General features: G+C 48.5%; 1 pseudogene; it reads right to left on the minus strand.

Moving 5' to 3' along the window:
* Window positions 1–535: 535 nt before the first annotated feature.
* LOC146177550 (uncharacterized) lies at window positions 536–2,460 on the minus strand (annotated as a pseudogene).
* Window positions 2,461–6,053: the final 3,593 nt, after the last annotated feature.

Raw genomic sequence — 6,053 nt, forward strand, 5'->3', positions numbered from 1 at the left:
CAGTGACATCTATATTAAAGCATGCTGCGAGCACACAAGGGACTTGTTTCCAAAGACATGTATGGTAAGCACATGGACTTGAGGATTGGTGACTTCAGTCACCACACTACTCTCCGGACACTTCCTCACAACATATGCATAAAAATGCTCATCAGATTCAATCGTTTCAAGATGCTGAACACAAAATAATAAACATCTGCTCACAGAAAAAATGTCGGTGACAAGAACAAAACACGGTTCTTCCGATGAATCATTACCAGTGGCCTAAAGGATGCTGTCGAGACGGGCTGACGTAAGAACAAATATATTCTTGGAAGCCACTTTGCTTGCAGAGGTGTGGTTTTTAATGTTTTGGGGCAAATGCTCAAACCGAACCTGTTTATTTCCCACTGCACCTAGGATAGTTCTGCTTCTGTTGCCCTCACAAGACTGGAGGTACATTTCATAACCTTGGTGGCGCAGTGAAAAGGTTGATGTGATGTTTTTGAACTTTTTCAACTTGCTAGCGAAATCTTTAAAATACAGATGCTTTGTCTCAAAGCGCATTGCCCACAGTCTGATGAGGGGACCATACATCAGCATGTATTTAGGGTAAAAAAACATCCTTTACAAGAGACAAAATTATTTGCTTAGGCACAAATGGAATTACATCCTCATGCAGGTCGTGCATGATGTCAGGGGGAATGTGCTGTGTGGGCTGGAAACCAGAAAAAGAAACAGCACACTCCCTTCGCACGCCATACAGTGGTAGGCAGGAAATTCCACGAGCAATAAAGCTCAAGTGGGGGTCATGCACACTCGGTGTCCTTTCAAGAAAGTCACATGGTCTGTTTTTTTCTAGAAATTTCACTACGTATTGCCATACAATGTCGACATATGCGTCCCTGACTAAAATTGCACTTAAACCCTCCCAGTCTGTGGAGTGACAGGTTGTCTCCCGTAAAACCTAGAACAGATCCCTTGAGAGCTTCCCCATTTACAACAATGCCTATAGTCTCTAGTAAGCCAATGTCAGTGACAAGGGGTTCTAATATTTTTTCAAGCCATATTTTACAACAAGCTTCTTTTTTGAGAGCATAGCCAAATGAATTGCTTTAAGTTGCTCGCAAGGAGATCACAGACTTCAAATTCATCAGTGTAAAACTGAAGGCAATTTTTTTTAGTGTCTTCTTGGAAGTATGCATGCTCCTGAAATGCCGTTTCATCCAAGACATCAGTAAAGTAACCTCCGGGAATCTTTGCACGTAGGAGGCATATATCAGAAGAGAATTTCTCTAAAGAATGCTCCAAAACCTTCAGCACAGGCACATAGCTATATGTTTCAGCTTTTTCATTGCAATTGTGCCCAAGAGAAATGGTCTGTGGTTGTACAAAAGATAAAGTATTTTGCCCATACCGTTCACGCCTGCGCCTACTTAAGAGCTTGTTAAGGCTTTGCTCAATAAATGGCTTAGCCCTTTACTTGTGACATCTGAAGCTGAAAGTGAAAGGAAGTGTTCAGATAATGCATTAGGGTACAATAAAACATCCGTAGACACCTCTTCCAGTGTTGCTGCTGGTAGACGCTTGTTATGTTTCCACTTCAGCAGCAGAAGTGCAAACGGCTTGAACAGGTATGTGCGCTCACCTTGAGTACTTTGCGCAGGCTCCACCTGGCTCCTACTTGGACTTGCTGGCTGGTATTAGCTGCTGCTGTCAATCATTTGTGGGTTTTGCGTTGGTTCTTCTCTTGCCTCTGTGTCATGCGAAATCTCAAATGCTCCATGAAGCCTCTAACCGTGCTTGCGATAGGCTCCGGAGGATGTGTAGGACATCAAGCATCCTTGCAGAACACACACCCAGTTTCGGTCATGTCTATGCTTGGCATGAAAGTGCCTAAAGAGAGATTTCAAAGTAAAGTTCTTGTGTTGCACTTATTGCATTGAAAGCAGCGGATCCCCGGCATCTGAAAAATAGAAGCAAATGCCCAGTGCGTCATTGTAAACATGCAGTGCAGGCCGATTGACCACAGAAACAAAGTGAACGTAAGCACATGAGATTAGCATTAAGCGGGAGTCACATGTGAGCGAAAATTGAGCGACGCGATAAGACGGCGCGGCGAAAGCGATTATGGTTCACTCTGTCACCTACTGCGGAAGATGCAGGCACGCGACCCCGGTTTCACCTTGCTAGCGGCGGCCGCTTTTCAACGAAGGCGAAAGGCAAGGCGGCCGTGTACGCGTGAAAGATAAGCCGGGAGGTTGTCGATATTTGCCAAGGCCTTCTACTACGCCTTTACTCTTAACCTAAGTTGCTTTTGTAACTAAGAAACCTCGGATAAAACGGATGACTATTCCCCTCACCTTCTTTCACACACACGTGCTGAGCAAGGACGCCGACAACATGGAGGGCCTCCGAAGGAGGCTGGAGGGCCTTTGGCTGGAGGGCTTTGGCTGGAGGGCCCCCTCCAGCCAAAGGCATCGGCTGACTGCAGTGTGATAAAATCTGCAAGCCCGCTATGTTTACACACTACTAAGTGCAAGGGCTCGACCGGGTAGCATGACCCCTGTTTACTTCTCAAATCCCCACCCACGCTAAAAAATGGCGACTCTTACAAATGCACAAGTACCCTAAACAAGTCGCACTTGCAAAAACGAACGCACAGATAAGCAACGCGCACGCACTCGATGATCGGGCATTATGAGCTATTTAACAAAACCAACCACGCTTACCTCTGTCCAATGTATGCGAGCATGAATTTCTCGCACTTGCAGGGACGTGGGATGCTCAAGGTCATGGCTTCAAACAAAGCACGACCTGCGTTGTTCAAGCGCAACAAAATTATGGCGAAAGGCAAACACCGCAGCAGTGAATGCGGAGTATTCAAATACAAGAAAGCTGAGCTCGGCTCGGCAGCGAGAGAACCCGAGTTGATATTAAACAATCCTCATAGAGTAAAGTAACTAACAAGCAGAGACACACCGGCAATTGGGCACTTTCACGGCTGAGCTCGGAGTTTAACGCCTCCACTAAATGACGCCACATATACTTGGCCGCCGAGATTTGCAAGAAGAGCGGTGGGGAAGAGGGAAGAGAAGAAGAGATTTGCAAGAAGAGCCTGATCCCGACACAATTGCGGCTGTCGTTAATTTTCTTCGGCCCCAACGTCTGAAAGATCTTCGCAGCTTCCTTGGCTTAGCCTCCTACTTCCGCCGTTTTATTCGGAACTTTGCAACAATTGCGGCCCCGTTACACAACCTCGTGTCTTCCCAAGTGTTTTACATTTGGTCCACTGAATGTGAAGCCGCCTTGAAAGCTCTCAAGCAGGCACTCACTTCCCCTCCTGTGGTTCGCCATTTTGACGCTGATGCGCCCACCATACTTCACACAGACGCCAGTGGCCACGGTATTGGCGCGGTTCTCTTGCAACGCAACGCAGTGTCTGAAGAGCAAGTCGTCGCATACGCGAGTCGTACGCTTACTGCAGCTGAGCGTAACTATACTATTACCGAGCAACAGTGCCTCGCCGTTGTTTGGTCGGTTCAAAATTTTCGACCTTATTTGTATGGCCGCCACTTCACAATTGTCACAGACCATCACGCACTCTGTTGGCTGTCATCGCTGAAGAACTTATCGGGTCGACTGGGTCGCTGGATACTACGTCTTCAAGAATACACCTTCACCATCACTTATGAATTTGGGCGATAACACCTCGACGCTGACGCCCTCTCTCGCTGCCCATTGATGCCTACTGACGCGGCCCCACATACGGTCTCCTCTCCCTCCTGCCATCCGAGTCAGCCTTCTCCTGGCCACCTGAATGTTGCACCCATCGCTACAGCTCCACTCGAGAACAATGTTGATTTCTCGTCCCTGCAGCTGACTGACCCTTACTGCCGCACAATCATCGCTCGCATCCGTGGAGAATCAGTTGTCTAGAACAGTCGCTTGCGCCGTCAGCTTCGTCGGTTCCGATTCCACCTTGGAACACTTTCCCGCGACGTTTATCACCCTAAAAGTCAACGCCGGGTACCCGTTGCCCCTCGCTCTCTTCGTTTTAAAATTATGGAGGCTAACCACGACGACCCCACTGCTGGACATTTAGGCCACTTTAAAACTTACGACCGTATCAAGAGCCGCTGCTTCTGGCCTGGGCTTTCTGCCAGCGTCGCCAAATACATTTCATCATGTCCGTCTTGCCAGCATCGCAAGCGTTCAATATCGCCTCCTGCTGGCCTACTGACACCTCTACCTTGCCCATCTGTGCCTTTTGACACGGTTGCCATTGACTTGTTTGGTCCTCTCCCTTTGACGTCAGACGGCAACCGTTTTGTTGTCACTGCCATCGGTCATCTAACGTGGTACGCTGAAACCGCACCTCTTCGCTCCGGTGCCGCCTCTGAAGTCGCCGATTTTTTCCTGAGTGCGATAGTTTTGCGTCATGGTGCTTCTCGTATTCTCATTAGCGACCGGGGAAAGACATTTCTTTCTCATGTCCTTGAGGAAGTACTACGCGCAGCCAACACCGTCCATAAGACTTCTAGCTACCACCCTCAGACCAACGGACTCATCGAGCGGTTTCATCGCAGTTTGTCCGACATGATATCAATGTATATCGCTCCTGATCACCGGAACTGGGACAACGTTTTACCTGTCGCCACCTACGCCTACAATTCCGCTGTTCAGTGCACTACTGGTTATAGCCCTTTCTTTTTAGTTTATGTCCGTCAACGATCGACAGTATTCGACACTACTTTCTTCTCTGCTCTCTCTACGTCTGAATCTCTGGGAGAAGAGTTTGCCACTCGTATGGCCCAGTGTCGCCAACTTGCCCGTTTGAACACTGAAGATGCTCAACAAGAACGCAAAGCCCTGTATGATCAACGCCATCGATCTTTCTCCTTTTACCCCCCCCCCCCCTTGATGAAGTTCCCCTGTAGACACCAATCTACATTCCTGGCCATCGTTACATTGGCCCTTATACATTTCTCCAACAAACGTCTCCGGTGAACTATCGCGTTATTCCCTCGCACACCGTCGCAGATCGACGTCGTCGCTCCGAAGAGATCATCCACGTCTCGCGCATGAAGCCTTATGCCCGTCGTCCCTCATCCCTGTAATCAGCGACCAGGGTGGCCGCTCTCTTGTCGAGGGAATTTGTGTGAGCGCAGCGCGTGAACTTTCATCTCTTTCATCTGTATAGATCCATTATCATCACCATCATCGCTGACTGCTGCTCGGAGCGTCGCGCGCTGTGTGCCAGCTGGTTCTGAGAAAGAACAGACGTTTGTGCAAGTGCTGTCCCACAAGATCTCTAAGGCTGCCGAATACTGGGGCGCTTCGCCACCTCCGCCTATATGCTGAGCACTGTATTTTATTTTTACTGTGTTTTTCTTTCATTTTGGTAAACGTTTTGGTTTTGGTCGGACTCGTGTAATCCGATGTCCACCCGTTGCAAAGGGCATGACAATGACATCATCATTATCATCATCATCTTCAGGTGCGCTGAGAGAAATTTGGCCGAGGGAGATCTATCCTCACTGCAGCTGTGTGGTCTTCCGAGGTTTGCGCATGGTGCACTGTGCATAGCACGCTAGCTGCACGTGAGAGTCTGGTGTTTTGTGTCACGTCCACGGATGCGCTGCTTGCTCAGGAAATGGAGCGTACGATAACGTGTCTGTTAGTAGTAGGAAGCAGCGGCCCACGAAGAAAACTCAAAGTCAACGAGCCCAACCTGCGTGGCGTGAAAGACGCCGCCCGTTTGTGCGACCTGCTGTCACCTGAAATTAATTTCGAAAGCGACCGCTTTCAGGTACATTCCAGTGCAAAAATGCATTCTTATCACCGATTGCGTAGTGTTCAGTAGTGCGGGAACATCGCTGTTCATAATTTGGCATGCCCTAAAAGATAATAGCAACACGGCCATTTGAAACAAAATGACAATTGAGGCACCTCGTCCACTGCACAGCCATAACGAAGTGCGATTATTCGAGTTCTCAGCTGTATTTCCTTTGTACGTTTGCGTCAGTCTCGTTGCTGTTGGTGTCTTTGAGGTCAGAGCGTTAGAGACAGCG

The sequence above is a fragment of the Amblyomma maculatum genome, chromosome 10, assembly GCF_055883805.1.
Source record: "Amblyomma maculatum isolate TAMU_Amacu chromosome 10, ASM5588380v1, whole genome shotgun sequence".
NCBI lineage: Eukaryota > Metazoa > Arthropoda > Arachnida > Ixodida > Ixodidae > Amblyomma > Amblyomma maculatum.